The sequence below is a fragment of the Podarcis gaigeae genome (genome assembly GCF_964106915.1).
Source record: "Podarcis gaigeae genome assembly, chromosome: 5".
Lineage (NCBI taxonomy): Eukaryota > Metazoa > Chordata > Lepidosauria > Squamata > Lacertidae > Podarcis > Podarcis gaigeae.
The window spans coordinates 75665132-75684966 of record NC_139681.1 but is presented as its reverse complement, the minus strand read 5'-3'; the positions used below and the strand labels follow the sequence as shown (position 1 = coordinate 75684966).

Sequence of the window (19835 nt, the reverse complement as noted above, 5' to 3'; positions counted from 1 at the left end):
GCAATTCTTACTGGAGAAAGCCCCCATAAAACTATATGTTGGATCCAGAGGAGATGATTACATCCAAAAGCATCCTTCTGTTCACAGAATGAGTCTTTCTATGAGTGGAAGGGCATCCCTAGACCCAACCCTCTCTCAACTCTCTGAGTCCAGCCCTATGCAATTATTAATTTTGCAACATAAAAAGCATTCTTTAGCAATGCAAGCATTTCAACTCATTTGTCTTCTTGCCATAACAGATCGAATTTGGACACATCTGAATGTCAAATTATGAGAAAATCAGACCAAGATGTGCAGCCTGACAGTTCTTCTTCAAAGTCCTGATTTTAAAATTTCAAATTATACTGAACTGATTTGTTAGTTTCAAAGGCTGTCTGACACTAACCTATTTTAAATTGATAGGACTAGCACTGCATTGAACTATTTCCTGGGGTGCTGGAATATATTTTAGAAATCTAATCATATCGAGCTCTTTACTACAAGACAAACAACACCTAGCTCTTCCTGACTGATTACAAAGTAGCTCTGAAGAATGAATCAAGTAATGCCAAAGATTATTTCATAAACCTAGGCAAGAATGGATTTAACCTCTACTGACCACGTGATTTAAGATTCTTTTATTTGGAACAGTGTTACATGTCCCTGAGTATAAACATGTTTCCTTCTTTGAGATGAGGGTGGGTGAGAAGGTGGCAGAGGGAGGATGTAAGAGCCAACAGTAAATAATGGATTCAGTTTAACAGTTAGGGGTGAGATATCACATAATGACAGTAAAATCTGAACCAAATTTATAATCCATTATATTGAATCCCCACATTTTTGCTGTCATGCTTTTATTCTGAAGGCTATGTTGTTTTTCATGCATTTTAATGATTCTGTAAGTATACTAAATGTTTACTTCAGGTCTGAATGATAGCCAATCTAGCTTTAATTAAATATACCTACCCACGTTGTTTTTAACATATCAATGAATTCAAATCAGTTAGCAAAATGCTAAGCAAATCAAATTTGCAGTCTGCCTACTTTGAATATCCACTTGTCTAGTTTCGTCCCACCTGCTGTCATGTGTTAATTTTTTTTAAAGCTCCATCTATCTGCAAAAAAAGAAGAAAGAAAGCCAGAAAGAAATTGGTATTGTCCTATATTGTTTCATCCTTAAAGTGAAACCATTTACAAGAAAATTATAGGCCCCTAGTGTTGAAATTCTTTGCATATTAATTTTGTTAGCCTTACCTCCTGTGGTCTTTCATTCTGGAAGGCCTATTAGATAATATACAAGATAAATTTCTCCCTTGTATCTTTCAGCTGATAGGAGGGGAGAAAACACTGCACCCCCCCTCCAATGAAACTGAAATATGCAGTTAGTGGTTGTTACACATATTTTCCTATTTTACATATAAAGATTTAAGCATGTTAAACATTCTAATAGTTTATACTGTGTGTTATCTGCATCTAAGTGCAGGTTCTTAAGAAAGGTGCATTTATGTTAAGCAAATACATTACAAAATATGGTGCGAGGGACTGATACCTCATAATTTAAATGTGTGATGATTCTGCACACTGAATAGGACCCTAATCAGGTCTTAAATCACTAACCTGAGGGAGATAAACCAAGATAGGGAGAGAGGAGGGATTAGAAATTGAGAAGTAGAAAAACTAATAAAATGCTGCTACCTCTTATCTCTGTTAGATACATAGATGGCAGGACTTTAAGATCCCTTGTATGATGCTTCCAATAATTCATCATCACTGTCACAAGATGAACTGGGGAGGACCCAGTTAAATCAGGGGTAAAATTAGGAGTAGGAACAGTGTTTTATTTAGCACTGGAAAGGTTCTAGGTTGCTGCATTAATACAATAAAAATTGTATAACAGATAAATATGTTTGATTGAATTAAATATGAAATGGAATTTACAAAACAAATTAAATTTGCTGAAAAAATTCCCAGTGCTGCCACTTGGATTTCCCCTTTAAAGTGTTGCATGTAAAATTTACCCCTATCCTATGAAATCTGAATTTTATAAACGTTGCTTAGAATTGCATTGACTTTTTGGCAGGTAATAAGAATGAATTTACTTTGATTCTTTGGAAACGTCAAAAACGAATTTTCATGAGCTATTGTCAAATACCAAACATTGCTGTCACATACTATTAAATACCAGTGGTCAAACATTAAAATGCTGGAATTAAAATCTGAAGTCAGCTTTCAAACAGTGAAATCAAAGTTTGCTGAATGTCAAATAGCCAAAACCAAAAGTCAGAGATATTCCTTAGTGAAAGCACTGAATATTTGATCTAACTTTCAGAATCCTGAAAAAAATGGAAGTACTGTAAATTTGTTCCAGCTCAGGACTGTACATCATTACTAATTGCAGGTTACAAACAGTTCACATATCCTGTGATCCAAAAAGGTGCTTTTAGCTAAGAGCTTAGATGTTGCACACATCAAAATTTGACTTCTTTTGCATCACTCACCGCCTTTGAAGTAGCTTTTGAAAGCCCCCTCATTTTCAAAGCAGTTTTCTACGTGGTGTGAACCCATCCAGGTATTCCTTCCATGCATATAGCAAATGCATGGCAGGTGGAGTGGGACTGTATGTGTTACTCTTGTTACTGACATCAACACACCCTCCTGCTTTGAACCCTCATGCCTGTGTGCTCAGTGGAAAAGCTGAAAAAGGAGCCCTTTCATGCATACATCTGCCTATGCATAAGCACTCCTTTCCAGATAGACTCAAATAACTATAGAGTTAGAAAAGGGCTCCAAGGGTCATCTAGTACAACCCCCAGCAGTGCAGGAATGCCTCACTGTCAGATGCCTCACTGAATGTGCAGATGGGATACAGGAGCTTCAGGGCACTGCAACATTGTCCTTTGTCCCAGATATCCTGGTTTTTGTACGTGAGGAGGTTCTTTTATTTTGCTGAATATTCTAACATGCAACCTGCATGTTTGTTGTTGTTGTTTAGTTGTTTAGTTGTGTCCAACTCTTCATGTCTCCATGGACCAGAGCACGCCAGGCACTCCTGTCTTCCACTGCCTCCCGCAGTTTGGTCAAACTCATGCTGGTAGCTTCGAGAACACTGTCCAACCATCTCGTCCTCTGTCGTCCCCTTCTCCTTGTGCCCTCTATCTTTCCCAACATCAGGGTCTTTTCCAGGGAGTCTTTTCTTCTTATGATGTGGCCAAAGTATTGGAACCTCAGCTTCAGGACCTGTCCTTCCAGTGAGCACTCAGGGCTGATTTCCTTAAGAATGGATAAGTTTGATCTTCTTGCAGTCCATGGGACTCTCAAGAGTCTCCTCCAGCACCATAATTCAAAAGCATCAATTCTTCGGCGATCAGCTTTCTTTATGGTCCAGCTCTCACTTCCATACATCACTACTGGGAAAACCATAGCTTTAACTATACGGACCTTTGTTGGCAAGGTGATGTCTCTGCTTTTTAAGATGCTATCTAGGTTTGTCATTGCTTTTCTCTCAAGAAGCAGGCAGGCGTCTTTTAATTTTGTGGATGCTGTCACCATTTGTGGCTGCTGTCACCAAACCTGCATCTTAGAGTAGCACAATCCTGGAAAGAATTTACCATATTGTGTTTGTTGAATGGGTAAGCTCCATCAAATTCCTATTTACGGTGGTACCTCTGGTTGCAAACAGGATCTGTTCTGGAGGCCTGTTCGCAACATGAAAAGAGTGCAACCTGAAGCGCCATATCTGCACAGGTGCGCGGCACGATTTGGCACTAGTGCGCATGTGCGAAGTGCGATTTAGAGCTTCTGCGCATGTGCGAGTGACGAAACCTGGAAGTAACCCTTTCCGGTACTTCCGGGTTGCCGCAGAACATAACCTGAAAGAACGTAACATGAAGCAAACATAGCATGAGGTATGACTAAAATCATTTCTCATACATTAGAATCTTCCTGTGACACCCAGAGCATCCCACCCAGGCTCAGTACTCCAGCACCTGCTTGGACCACAGAAGTAGGGTTGCCATAGTCGCAAAATCTGGACAAAGTTGACCCCTTTATTTTTTGCCCAAAATTGTGGCGGGGGCAAGTTGTTGAGCTTTTTTTGGGGAACATCTCCCAAAACAAAGTCTTTGAGCTTTATTGTTGCAGCATTTGGCATCACAGTTTCTCTCCTTGAACCATTTTGAAAGTCCAAGTCCTGGACGTGTCAGGAAAAACCTCAACATATGCCATCCCTACACAGAAGGAATATGCCAGGATCTCCAGCTGGGAAAGCTACCGGCGCAGGAGTGCATGGAAAGCAGAGAGTAGCAAAGGGACCCTTTCCAGCCTCAAAGTAGCACATTCACCCTGCCTAGGAAACCTTGCCCGCTTCTCAGTTTTTTTCTGGGTGGGGGGAGCCAATATACCTCCTTGTTTGGGACTGCAATACAGCTCCTTGCCAAGAGTGCAAGGGACCTTAGGTGTGTGTCTGCAAGCAGGCTGCTAGCTTTGAAGGCAGGTAACTCAGTTCAGAATTCAGTATACCTGAAGGAGCGTCTTCACCCCCATCTTTCTATTCGGACACTGAGGTCCAGCACCAAGGGCCTTCTGGCAGTTCCCTCACTGCGAGAAGTGACGTTACAGGGAACCAGGCAGAGGTCCTTCTCGGCAGTGGTGCCTGCCCTGTTGAATGCCCTTCCACCAGATGTCAAAGAGAAAAACAACTATCTGACTTTTAGAAGACATCTGAAGGCAGCCCTGTTTAGGGAAGCTTTTAATATCTGATGAATTATTGTATTTTAATATTTTGCTGGAAGCCACCCAGAGTGGCTGGGGAAACCCAGCCAGATGGGCAAGATATGTATGTATGTATAAATAAATAAATAATATTTTTTTTTAAAAAAAGTATCATTTTTAGACCATTTTGTTTTGTTTTAGACAGGTGCTTTTGGTTTAGTTTGGTTACATTTTTTTAAAAAGAATTGATGAGCTATGACCTCTGATAAGAAGAGCTGGGCACATTTGTATAGTTTCTGTGCTCACATGTGGTTCAGTGAGAACTGTGATGCACCTGTCTCAAAGGGAGCCTCCCACTGAAGGTGCATCTCATGCATCAGTCGTGGTGGTGGAATGTGCAAATACCATCTATGTGCAGGATCCAGAAGCATCTATAGCAGGCAAACTCGGCCCTCCAGATGTTTTGGGACTACAACTCCCATCATCCCTAGCTAACAGGACCAGTGGTCAGGGATGATAGGAGTTGTAGTCCCAAAACATCTGGAGGGCCGAGTTTGCCTATGCCTGGTCTATAGATTTCACTTACAAGTTCTCTTTACAACATGGAAAGCAGGCCTGAGCTATTCAGCTGGGTATTTCAAAACAGTCACTGATTTCTGCCTGCCTTCTTTCTGTTTTCTGCCTTCCCTGAGTTACCTCCCAAATTAATTTACATTACAAAAATACCATTGTAGTTTTAGCATACTATCGAAATGGATCAAAATGACCTGGAGTCAATCTCGAACTTTCTCAGATTGTGTCTCGTATTAAGGAAAGCAAGGCCTAGAAATATATCGGGGCGATTTTACAAATTATTAGTAGAGTCTGACAGTGAAGCGTTTGGGATATACTGTAAATGCTTTCTGGCAGGGGTCTTGTGCGAAGTCATTATATTGTGTCTGGCATGCATGATGGTGCTGATGCACCTTGGCTGTGATATCACCATGATTAAGAAAGAACACCACTCTCTGTCTCTGTCTCTCTGCAGTGGTCACTGTATGGTGCCTCAGTGATGTCCCACAAAGTGATGGCAGTGCTCGCAAAAAATACAGTGGGAATGAAAAGACATGGCAGCTCTAGTTAGGCATGAACATCCACAGATGCTCAACATGTTTCCTTGAATGCTCATTCGCACGAAATGGCCTGTCCTTTTGTCAGAATGCTAAAAAGAGGAGACTTGTATCTTGAGAGCTGTGTTTGCTTGATTGCTTTCCTTTTATTTATAGTTCAGGGGGAGGTTTCGACCAAACTGTCCACTTTTTTCAATCTGAACAAAGAATGGGTAGTGAGATGCTTTTTTTAAGCAAAGGGCCCGCAACAAAATGTTGTTAGTGCATGTGTGTGTGTCTTCAAAGCTCTCCATTCTCAGGAGGCAGGTGGGATAGCTCTGGGCAGCTGCTCCACCTGAGGAGCAACAATTGGCAGCCCCTGAAGGTGCAGGTTGGGTGGGCTGTCAGCTCGGCTGATCAGCGCATTCAAAACTCTCCTTTATCACCATGTTGGCCTGGGAAGGGATAGCCGAGAGCTCTTGAATCCACAGATCAGGTCAACTGTCAGCCAGCTCCTCTGTGCCTCAGGAGCTCTCCCTTCTAAGCCTGGACACCACCCAGAATGCTCTCCCTGTTCCTTCTCCCTGTTTTTTCTCACCTGCACAAGCACTGCTTTTAATTACGGTATATTATGTGTAAATTCCTTTGAGACAGTGTTCAGAAGTCAGTAAATAATTAATTGTAATAATAATAATAATAATAATAATAATAATAATAGTAATAGTAATGGTAGTAACAACATACGTGCAGTTTTTGTTTTTCTGTTTTTTTTGTTTCTCTATCATCTATCTATCTATCTATCTATCTATCTATCTATCTATCTATCTATCTATATCTATCTATCTATCATCTATCTATCTATCTATCATCTATCTATCTATCTATCTATCTATCTGGTTTTTTTTGTTTCTCTATCATCTATCTATCTATCTATCTATCTATCTATCTATCTATCTATCTATATCTATCTATCTATCTATCTATCTATCTATCTATCTATCTATCTATCATCTATCTATCTATCTATCATCTATCTGTCTATCTATCTATCTATCTATCTATCTATCTATCATCTATCATCTATCTATCTATCTATCATCTATCTATCTATCATCTATCTATCTATCTATCTATCTATCTATCTATCTATCTATCTATATCTATCTATCTATCTATCTCTATCTATCTATCTATCATCTATCTATCTATCTATCTATCTATCTATCTATCTATCTATCTATCTATCATCTATCATCTATATCTATCATCTATCTATCTATCTATCATCTATCTATCTCTATCTATCTATCTATCTATCTATCTATCTATCTATCTATCTATCTATCTATCTCTATCTATCTATCTATCTATCTATCTATCTATCTATCTATCATCTATCTATCTATCTATCTATCTATCTATCTATCTATCTCTATCTATCTATCTATCTATCTATATCTATCATCATCTATCTATCTATATCTACACACACACACACACACACACACACACACACACACAGTGTGGTGTAGTGGTTAGAGTGTTGGACGAGGACTTGGGAGACTAGGGATCAAATCCCTGCTCAACCATAGAACGCTTGGGCTTTGGACCAGTCACAGTCTATCAGCCTAACTCACTTCTTAGGAGTGTTGTAAGGATAGTATGGGGAGGAATAGAACCAGGTTTGCCCCCTTGAGCTCCTTGTAGGAAAGGTGGGATATAAATGCAATAATACATACATACATATGTACATACATACATACATACATACACGTGCAACATATCCCTTGGTTCCCCTAAGCGTGGTGATGCCTCCCTCGCTGTTGCTTCTTCTTCTTCTTCTTCTTCTTCTTCTTCTTCTTCTTCTTCTTCTTCCTCTTCCTCTTCCTCTTCCTCTTCCTCTTCTTCAAATTCTATACTGCCCTATACCTGAAGGTCTCAGGACAGTTCACATAAAATATCGAATACATAAAATCAAAACAACAACCCAATAACCTGCCCCCCCTCAAGAGTCAGCATTTTAAAAAAGGGTATAGGATGTAGATCAAGTCAGGCAAAGGCCTGGTTAAAAAGGAACATTTTTGCCTGGTGCCTAAAGGTGTATAATGAGGTGCTAGGTGAACGTCCCTGGGGAGAGTATTCCACAGTCGGGGAGCCACCACAGAGAAGGCCTGTTCTCGTGTTGCCGCCTCTCCTGACCTGTTGTGCATGGATGCTTCTGTTTTTGCTACATTATCACTGGTGTGCAAAACTGAACATCAGAAATAAAGGGAATTGTACAGTGGTACCTCGGGTTACATACGCTTCAGGTTACATACGCTTCAGGTTACAGACTCCGCTAACCTAGAAATATTACCACGGGTTAAGAACTTTGCTTCAGGATGAGAACAGAAATTGTGCTCTGGCGGCGTGGTGGCAGGGGGAGGCCCCATTAGCTAAAGTGGTGCTTCAGGTTAAGAACAGTTTCAGGGTAAGAAGGGCCTCTGGAACAAATTAAGTACTTAACCCGAGATACCACTGTACTTAATTCGTTCCAGAGGTCCGTTCTTAACCTGAAACTGTTCTTAACCTGAAACACCACTTTAGCTAATGGGGCCTCCCGCTGCTGCTGGAACACAATTTCTGTTCTCATCCTGAAGCAAAGTTCTTAACCCGAGGTACTATTTCTGGGTTAGCGGAGTCTGTAACCTGAAGCATATGTAACCTGAAGCATATGAACCCGTGGTACCACTATATTGTGTTTCCTGGGGAGGGCTGTGGTTCAAAGTGAATGGTTTTTGGACATGTGTTGTTCTTGTTGTTGCTTCCTATTCAGTGAAAGGTGAATCTTTCAGACCTGTTACATTCTAATAAAATTATCAAGCAAACCTTTGAAATTCTTTATAATTGCCTATTCCTTTGTAACCCAACACAACAGAAATATAGTGGGTTATCTGGTCGACCCTACAGAAGCAAGCATACCAACTCAATGAAAACTTTATTGTGTAACATTACAACACACATTACAATGTGGAAACATTTGAAGATTATGCAGAAACGGAGAAAACTGACCAGTCTAAATAATTAACAGACGTATGTCAAGAAAGACATTGTTCATTTTAACAAACTGACATCTAATTTTAGCTACCGGTATGTGAAATTACAGAATTGTCTTTACTGGACTTTATCTGTACCATTTTCCTCAAGAAGACAGGTAAAGAGAAAACTGTAAAAATATTAAATTATGCTGGCATATCTTCACCTGAGACAGGGTTATATCTTAATGTCAGGCCAGCTGAGCCAGGAATTAGTCCGTGGAACTGGGGAACTGCTGTATCCTAAGCTGTTCATCCCACCATATCTTGTCACAGTATTATTCCCTTATTTGTTATTCTTTGAATTTTAAGCTTTTTTGTCAGTTGCTTTGAGATTTTTTGTTGCTGTGAAAAGCAACAAATAAATTATTATTAATAATAATGAACTGATAAAGTGAACTCTAGTTCAGGAAAGGTTATGTGATGGCCTGGGACTCAGGCTCGGACTCGGAACCAGAGAACACTCAGTCTGCACCAGATCCTTTGCCTCAGGCATCATCTGAACCAAGTCTGGGGCCTGATCCTGAAGAGTCCAAGTCTGCACAGGTTCCCTGGCAACAAACACCAGCTGGGCCGAGTCAGGGGCCTGAGCCTGCCCTGGCTCCAGATGCGGGGATTACCTCGTTGCCTTCAGCTGGGCCATCACTTACAGCTGCTTCACTACTGGTTTGGTCAGGGGAGGCTGAGGCAGCCCCTGGGTCTAGTAACCCACTGACGTCTCCTGAGCTGCAGAGACTAAGGTATGAGAGGAGAGACCTGAGTACTCACAGGAGGAGTGCTTGCCTTTGGGCAAAACAGGGAGGTGAGTCACCCGGGGATCAGGACCGGCCACTACCCCGACAAAGATAAAAGGCTGTTGGACCCCACCCCAGGTTGCGGGAGCAACATTGCTGTATGTTAGATTCTGCCTGTGATCCTGTACCTGTCCTCGCCTGGTTTCCTGCCTTGGCCCTGTCAGACTGACTCCCAGTGGAAACTTCGGATTCTGGACCAGACCTGGACCCCGTCTCACAGGTTACCCCTGGGCCCAGCACAGGTTATTCCATAGTCTCTGAGTTGCTACAAAACACTTGGTTGTTTTTAAATCAAGATGTATATCATATGTAAGGTTGGGAAACAAATTCATTAAGTTCATACATGGGGCTACGTAACTTGCACTTCATGAATTGAAATGCAGCTTTCATTTGAAATTAGAGCTTTTCTCTGTTTTGTGATGCAGCTTGCCAACCCAAAATTGCAACCCAGAAATATGTACAAAAATGTATTATATTGGGGAGAATGGCTTGATGTGTGTATATTAGGCAAAATCGCATACTATGTATATTGGGGAAAACACAGACAAAAATGCATAGCATTTTCACTTTTTTTTTTCTTTTACTTGCAAATGGATACCATAATGGGATAAACTGAACAATGAGAAGCAGAGAGAAAATGAAATCGACAGATTTGTCCATCTCTGATCACAAGATGCACACCACATCTTTGGTTTGGGGGAGGCATCTGAAGAAGGCAGGGCATGGGTCTCCATCTGTTTTTGGACTACAGTTCCCATCTTCCCTGACCACTAGGGATGGTGCAAGTTGTAGTCCAAAAACAGTTGGAGACCCAAGTTTGGGAAACCCCGTTCTAGGGGATCCCAAAGTTGATTTAATGGCAACTAGTATTCAAAGATTATAGGAAGAAATGGGTGGGAAGTTTTAGAGAAGAGCAAAATCTCTTGCAGACAAAAGGCAAACATCATATTCACTTGAATTTTAGAATATTATCCTTGACATTCTCAGGATTTTGCCTTGCCTTTCTCAACTTCTTTTTCTTTCTTCAGGAAGTTGCTTATGTGCTTGATTCTGAGAAGTGCTGAGCACCCACAAATACTTGTCATTCAGTGGGAGTTGCGGGTGCCCAGCTCCTCTGAAGATCTGGCTGGTCCACCATCGAATTGATTCCTGTTTATCTGTCATTTCTCTCTTTCTTTGCAAGAAGTTGAAGTTATTTATTTTCTCCTTTTACAATGAATATTACAGAAAAATGCTACAACACTGAATAATCAGAGAATACACTGTATGGCTAAGATCAGAATTAAATATCACCACAGAAATCCACAGGTCCATACAGGGATGAGCAGATTCACATATATTCAGGTTGTGTCCTATATTATATGTCAAGCCATCTTTGGTTGTTTGTGTTTTCATTTTTCCCCTGTGTTTGGAGGAGGAGGAGGAGGGTGAAATCTTAATCTCTTCCATCAGGTCTTTTGAAATGACAGGCAAGCTTTCTTCTCTATGATGAGGTATAGAAATAGGGCATAGATCAGACATCCTCCCTCAAAAGCCTGCATTCTTGTCATCCTGAATCAAACCTTGTCTGGTTGATGCATTCAGAAGAGCACAAAGTAACCACCAATTAATATGACTACATGCAGCCCTGCTCCTTGTGGATATTATCAAGCTAAATAATGCACAGTCCTGAATTTGTTAACCATCATAAACTCCCTTGGATCAATACACTTCAGCGACTTGTGAATATTTAGTCTCCTGGGAATGACCTTACCAGACTTTGCCAGGTTAGACTAATGTGGATGGATAATCTCCAAAGGTAACTCATGTTGCATATTGATGTATTCAGTTGTTATTCTCTTGCTGTCCTAACATACTCCTGGGATTTTTGGATTGCTGGAAGTCATGTTAGTGGACAATTACCAAGTGATTATTTTTAACCTGGTACAAGTTGAGTAAATACAGTGGACTGTTTTATGCTGGTCTTAACTTGTACCTGTTTTTCTGTCTGTTTCCAGATGTCTACTGTGTTTGTTGTTGGCTCTCAAACTGACAGTATACACTGCAATTCTTACAGTCAGGCCATTGCTATGTCATTCCTCAAATATCTGTGCTATAAGGATTTGATGGAGCCAGGTTACACTTAAGTTTATACACCAGTTATGCCAACAGTGGTCTTTATAATTTAAAATATGCTAAAGATAGCATTAAAACAGCACAATCCCAACTTTGTTAGCAGCACAAGGTTTTTACATATGGATGTGAGTGTGTAAAGCACTTGTGGAGAGAGAGAGAGAGAGAGAGAGAGAGAGAAAGAGAAAGAAAGAAAGAAGGTGATAGCTGGAAGGAAGGTTGGAAGTGAGAGGTCAACTAAGTAATATATTGAGTTAGCAACCAGAAAATTTAGCTGGTGTTTTAGAGAGAGAGAAAGCGGGCGGGAGTATGGTGTGGTGATTAGTGTGTTGGACTAAGACCTGGGAGGACAGGGTTCAAATCCCCACCAAGTCATAAAGTTTGATTTGGTAGTCTGTCACAATCTCTCAGCCTAACCAGCCTCACAGGTGCTGTGAGAATAAAAATGGAGCAGGGAAACTATTTACAGTGGTACCTCGGGTTACATACACTTCAGGTTACATACGCTTCAGGTTACAGACGCCGCTAACCCAGAAATAGTACCTCGGGTTAAGAACTTTGCTTCAGGATGAGAACAGAAATCGTGCAGCGGCAGCGCAGTGGCAGCAGGAGGCTAAATTAGCTAAAGTGGTGCTTCAGGTTAAGAACAGTTTCAGGTTAAGAACAGACCCCTGGAATGAATTAAGTAATTAACCCTAGGTTCCACTGATATTTTGTGCTTTGCGCATGCGCAGATGCGCCACTGTGGGTTGCGGCTGCTGCGGGTTGCGAATGTGCATCCCGCACGCATCACGTTTGTAACCCGAGCGTCCACTGTATAAGGGTCTAGTGACTTCTGTTTCAGTGTATCTGAAGAAGTGTGCATGCACACGAAAGCTTATATCCAGAACAAACTTGGTTGGTCTCCAAGGTGCTACTGGACAATTTATTTATTTTTATTTATTTATTTCAATCTGCTGGAGTGATGCTGCTTAGAGTGGTCAGGCAGATAATACAAATTGTGCAGGCACTGTGGAGAGTGCCTGCCATGTTATGGACACTAGCCAATAGCTGCCTTTGGCATTCAACCTATTTATGCACAGTTGCAACAGAAGCATGTATATGTGTGTGTGAGAGAGGGGGACAGGGAGAGATGCTTTGGGTGCTGGAAAATTCCCTTGCATTTGAAGTGCTAACTGGGGGAAAGTGTTCTGGATCTCATTTCCTGGAGCCACTGAGTCAGTAATGACTGTGCATTCGCTGCACGATAACACACTCATCTGGAAAAGCCCTGGGTCATGCAATCTGCAATAATTATGCACACAGGACCAACCAGGTTGTTATACTCGAATTAGCTACTGCAATATTGTGTTTCAATCTAGCCTGTGCATCTGCAAGATAGATCACATGTGGGGAAGATTAAATTTAGGTGGTCAGGACTTTCCTCGCTTATGATTCATTGCCATGATAAATGTAGTTATGTTCTACAGCAGAGTGGATTTAATCGGAGGATCTTACAATTATCCAAGATTCATTAGTTTAATGTAACATGCTGATAAAATTAGCATACAAAGTGGGTATTCACAAAGTGGAGAAACCAATTAACTCATGAGAAATTGGAGAAAGTTACTTTGTGATTCTGAATCAATGAGGTCTGCTTCTTGTTTTGCAGCACACGAAAAACATGCACTACAAAAATGATCAGAGTATTTAGCTGGTGCATGGGGGCAGGGGATTCCTAAGAGGAGATTCCCGTGTGTCCAATTCTGCACTAAACTGTAAATGCAGAGAAAAATGAATACTAAGATTTTTGTGGGCTTCTGCTTTGCCAGCTGCACGACTGCTATTGATCCTTACATGTTTATCTCACTGTTCCTCTGTGGAGCTGAGAGTGATGTCTGTGATTCCACTCCATCCATTTTGTCCTTACAACAATCCTATGAAGTTGGAAGAGAATGGCTGGCCCAAGCTCCAAATCTGAGTGTGGGTTCGAATCCTTCAGTCATTGCCTTTGGTGCATGCTGGAGGAGACAACTCTGGAGCAGCTCACTCTGGGAAATGTCAACAGTAGAAACAGATATATGATAGATTCATTCCCCTTCAAGCAACCTATACTCACCCGCCTGATGTGCAGAAAGCAAACTCTGTGTGTGTTTCTCTGTTTCCATCTCTCTCTCTCTCTCTCTCTCTCTCTCTCTCTCCCCCTCCCTCCCTCCCTCCCTCCCTCCCTCCTAGAATTCGAGGTTATACAATAAAGCTGCATGTGGGAAGATTCAGGGCACACAAAAGGAAGTACTTCACACAGCACATAGTTAAAATATGGAATTCATTATCGCAAGTTGCAATGATGGCCACCAACTTGGATGGCTTCAAAGGGGATTAAACAAATTCAAGGAAGAAAAGGCTTTCCATGGCTATGGGTTTGTTTGCTTGTTTGTTTGTTTGTTTGTAAGTTTAAAATATTTATAACCTCTCCATCATAAAGATCTCAGCATGTGCCATAATACAATCTAAAACAATAATTCCAATACAATACATGAGAGAGCATATTAAAAACAATAAATAGCATTAAGATGCGAGGCAGCTACCTGTTTAACCTGAACCATCAACCTGAACCAACCTGAACCACCCACAGGTGCCTGAGAAATCAGCCATGTTTTCAACCAGCAGCAAAACAATAAAAGGAGGTAGTTGCACTTCAGAGGTGTGGGCAATCAACACCCAGGGTGCCACCATGAAGGTCCTTTCCCACATCACCACATAATATATGCCTCCCAGAAGCAGGGAACTAAGGAGAGCCTTCAGAAGATCTCAAGCCCAGACAGAACAATATAGGCAGAGGTGTTCTTTCAATTATCTAGGTCCATGGCATCTGTTTTGGCCACTGTCAGAACTGAATGCATGACTATATAGGCTAAAAAGTAGGACACAAATTCTGAAGAACTCACCTTCACCTGTGTGGTCTGGAATAATTGCCCTTGTTGGCTGCTAAACAAGTTCTGTCTTTTGCTCTACCTCCACACAAAGTTATCTGAGAACAAGCAAAAGGCTTTGGCAAATCTCTGTACTGGAAGCGAGTAAATTGTTGAACATAGTGGAGAAAGGAGAAAGGATGGCCTTGAAATCCTTCTGCATTCCAGATTTTTGCTCACCTAATGCAGAACAAAGGGAGTGGCATTTCCAGTGTGGTCCCAGGGAAAAGAAGCACATTTGAGGACTAAGTCATAGGCTTGGTGACATCATGAAGCAGGCCTGGTGATGCCTTGAAAGTCAAAATCTGGTATGTCATTCTGTCTAGAGGCAAGCCATACTTACACATCTCTTGTGTTACTCTTTCTGATTTTCAGTTATTGTTGTATACAATGTAAAGTCCAGGAATTGTAGTAATAATAATAATAATAATAATAATAATAATAATAATACACCACCCATCTGACTGGGTTGCTCCAGCCACTCTGGGCATATACAGAAACACAATGAAACATCAAATATTAAAAACTTCCCTATACAAGACTGTCCTATAATATACCTCTCTGCCCTAAGTTAGATAGCACTTTGTTAAATAAGATGCTGCGTGAGTGAGTGACCATTCACAAAGTAGCATTGATGATAACATAAACATCCTGACATCGGGAGCTAATTAGCACTAGTGCAATGAAAACACAGTTATTTCTAATACTGGTACAGGTAAAAGAACTGAACTACTTAATAAGTGTTAATTCAGAAGTTTCACACTGGACTGTCACTTCAAATTTTGTTTATTAAGAATAGCAACAGAATATCTTGAGAGGTTGAAATGTTCTACTGATCTCTGAATATTGTGCCCATTTCTTTGTTTGCATAGAGGCTGACCTGTATGTCCTATGTAGAATGCCAAAGGACATTTCTTTTTAGGCTTATACCATAATAAATTTGCAAGTCTTTAAGATGCCACATGATCCTCAATACAACATGTTCTCACTCTAACACATGGAACAACTGACTCTAGGATTCTTTCTTTGCTTGGTGTTTGATGTGATATGCTTTGGCTCACAAAAATATTAGTCTTTAAGGTCTATCTCTCTTTTAAATCAGAACCTGTGTGAGTGCCTGGAGGCAGTTGGAAGATAGATGGCGGCTAACAGATTGAGGTTGAATCCTGACAAGATAGTACTGTTTTTGGGGGACAGGGGGCAGGCAGGTGTGGGGGACTCCCTGGTCCTGAATGGGGCAACTGTGCCTCTGAAAGACTAGGTGCACAGCCTGGAAGTCTTTTTGGACTCACAGCTGTCCATGGAGGCACAGGTGAATTCTGTGTACAGAGCAGCTGTCTATCAGCTCCATCTGGTATGAAGGCTGAGACCCTACCTGCCCGCAGACTGTCTCTTCAGAGTGGTGCATGCTCTAGTTATCTCCTGCTTGGACTACTGCAATGCACTCTACATGGGGCTACCTTTGAAGGTGACCCGGAAACTGCAACTAATCCAGAATGTGGCAGCTAGACTGGTGACTGGGAGTGGCCCCTGAGACCATATAACACCAGTCCTGAAAGACATACATTGGCTCCCAGTACGTTTCCAAGCACAATTCAAAGTGTTGGTGCTGACCTTTAAACCCCTAAATGGCCTCAGCCCAGTATACCTGAAGGAGTGGTTCCATCCCCATCGTTCAGCCTGAGGTCCAGCTCTGAGGGCCTTCTGGTGGTTCCCTCACTGCGAGAGGTGAGGTTACAGGGAACTAGGCAGAGGGCCTTCTTGGTAGTGGTACCTGCCCTGTGGAATGCCCTCCCATCAGATGTCAAGGAAATAAACCAGTATCTGACTTTTAGAAGGTATCTGAAGGCAGCCCTGTTTAGGGAAATTTTTAATGTTTGAAGTTTTATTCTGCTTTTAATGTTTTGTTGAAAGCCTCCTAGAGTGGCTGGGGAAACCCAGCCAGATGGGCGGGGTAGAAATAAATAATAATAATAATAATAATAATAATAATAATAATAATAATAATTACAATACTTGTTGTTGTTTTGCCTATGATAGGGTACATTTCCCCACTTCCCCTTGCTATCCTCGAACAGCTGTTTTCCAGATACAGTTGTGTGTTGTGTGTGATTGCATCTCATGTGCAAGTGCCAATGTAGCAAATGATGGTTGTGACTGTTGCAAAAATGTGTTTGTGTTGCTTTTTGCCTTATGTATGCTTGTATTTAAAATGGCTTCCTTTTTTTAAAAAAAGAAAACTGTTTCATGTGCATGTCTCCCTTTTAAGTAATATAGCCATAGCACAGCATACTTCCTTAACAATAAAACCTTTCAGGCTCACGGAGGAAGTAAGACACTCCAGGGTGCATGGCTATTGTAAAATAACTGTATTTCTTTGGTACTAACAAAGTCACACTTGAACTTTGGCCTCCTGCCTCACTGCTTACCTTCAGCCACGGGGTCATCTCACAGCAGCCACCTGCCCCACAATGTTCCTTACACAACATATCAATTGCCCTGGTAAAGCAAAAGCATACATTTAAGAGACTAGCTGTCATATTGTTCCCATATGTGAGTTCCTTGCTATGAAAAATTCAGTTGTCACTGCTGGGGAGGGGGTACCCTTCCCCTTTAACCTTTTGCTCAGGCCCTCTGAAGTTCTTTCTGATGTGCAAAAACCTGCTCATATCAATGCAACTAATGTGTAGGGTCCTGTTTCTCAAAGCCCACCCTGAAGCGGCCAATTTACATGGGAAGAATCATACCACCTCAAAGATTATTCTTTTTCTTTTTGCATGAAGTTTAAGACATTTTTGTTGTAAAAGCTAGGAAATTGGGATATGTTTTCACTTAGCAAAAAAACTAAAAAGGCCCCAGGAAAATTCTGCAGTGGCAGGAAGAAGTGTGTGACATGTAAACCTCAGAGAAATGAATGTAGCATAATATAATGCAACTGAAGGAAGATTTCAGATCCTGTGTTATGAAGTCCTGGGATTTGATGCTCCAAGAAGGTCAAAATTAGCTTTGGGCTAGAATTTCTTCAATACTGACTCACATTGAGCTATGTTCAACACTGTTGAACTTCCTGATTCACTCTTCCTCCTCAAAACTATAGATAGTCCATGTTGGGACCATATTTTTCTTAGACCAACTAACATGTCAGAAAATAATGTTTGACCTTTCAAGTTGTCTGATAATGAAGCTATAGAGTCTGCATCTGGTCACAAGTCTCAAGATGGAATGTGTACCTGTGGGTTGGTGAAACTGGCCCCCACTGTGGGTACAAAATATCAACCTGGATTATTCTGACTGAGGAAAAAAGAGTTAGTTGGTGGGCCAAGAGGCAGATTGCATGGATGACAATCGCCTCAGAATAAATTGAAATTGACCTTTGAGATGGTAACAGGGGATGCGCCAGCCTTTAGGGAATATTTACCCAAAGGTATAAGGTAATGCACAGTTGTAATTACCCCATGTCTTCATGTTTTTAAAAATATAATCATATCCAGCTTCTGCTGCTCTCTGGTCCTAGCTTCTGCCGCCCAAGGTGATCACTTCTCTGCCTCATGGTAGGGCTGGCCTTGAGTAACATGATGTTTATATACTGGTCAGAATTTGTTTTAAAGCTACATGTGGAAGCTTAGCTTTTTTCACTAGAGATATTTGGAAGGAAAAGGCAAGTTATTTTCAGTGTATTGTATTAGCAATGAAAGAATGGGCAATCCAGACAATCTACTGAAGATTTCTCGCATGCAAGTCCTACCAGACTGAATAGGAACAGGAACAAAGGAGACCCTTACCCAAGCAGAACTTCCTTGTGGGTTTGACAAACACACAGCTTTTATTCCTATAGCTTTATTGCACTAGTACCATCAAGGGAGCATTAAAGGAAGCTTCTCAGTTCAATTTTTCTGAACAGCTTTTGGACACCCAGAATTTTCAGCCATGGGGTCTTCAGATTTCTCCACTACTTCATACCATATTCATTTCAGTGGGGCTGGGGTCAACAAAGTGCTTTTAGGATTGGCTTTGTCTTTATTACTGCAACAGATCAGGATGCTGAAAGTCTTGAGGGAGAACCCAGGTTCAATCAGGCAGAGGTGAAATGCTTTCTGTTTTGTTTTTGTATTAGTAATAATATATGAGACGGAATATTTCACATTGTTGGTGCTTGATGTTTATTCAACTAAGCTCCACTGTCCTCTTTAATAATGTATGGGATGTGGACACAATTGGTTAAAAATGCATTTATTAAAAGCATACATAGCAATGTATGTAATAGCTAATGGTCCTTTTATATATATAAAAAAAGCACAACGCACAAATACTTAGCAGCAGTAGTATCATAAGTGAAGGGGGTTGTAGAAGAGTTTATAGTGTATGGTGAATTTTCAGAATCATTGGCACACCTTTTAGCAAAGGCCCAAGACTGAGAGAGGCATTATCTATGTCGAAGCAGATATCCATGCACACATACCCAGCTGAGTGGACACCATGTAAACAAAGAGGCAGAGCGCCTGTAGTTTCCCTCTCTGAGATCACAGCAGTCAGTGCTGAACTATTCAAGAAAGGTTTGTTTGCAGATGGGTGGTTGAATTCATTCCCTGTTTCCTGCCAAACAGCTATTGGTCAGTGTTTTTGAAAGGGCTTCCCGCACATGGGCTGATTTTTTAAAATTCTTATTGTGCAGTGTTCAACTACCATGTCTAATTCGCACAAGGGTTTCCACTTGTACAATGGGGCTACTCCTTCTCCCCTCAAACCCTCCCCAAATCTGCCCCAGAGAATTGGGGGAACCCCTAGAACAGATTTAGTGGGTGCACAGGGGGAAGAGAGTGGGAGAACATTCCACTGCACTGTCATGTTGAGAGACTTAGCACTGTGTTGGATTCCATGTATTACATTATTAGTATTAATTTCATTTATGAATGGATACTTGAAGCTATTTCAGAATCCCGTAGAAGCCATATGCAAAACAATTACATCCGTAAAAACAGTTAAAACAATTTTCCATCTATAAAAGATTTTAACAATTACAAATTTTTTTTTAAAAAACACAATTCCTTATGCATAAATAAATCATAAATAAATGCACAAAGTTTAAATAAATCTAGATACCGACTGGAATAAATTGCACCTGAAGCT

General features: G+C 41.0%; 1 long non-coding RNA gene across 1 annotated transcript in view; it reads left to right on the top strand.

The window, feature by feature from the left end:
* Positions 1 to 19835, top strand: part of LOC310845126 — a 260829-nt gene that overhangs the window by 89508 nt on the left and 151486 nt on the right. The gene's annotated exons all lie outside the window — the stretch shown is intronic.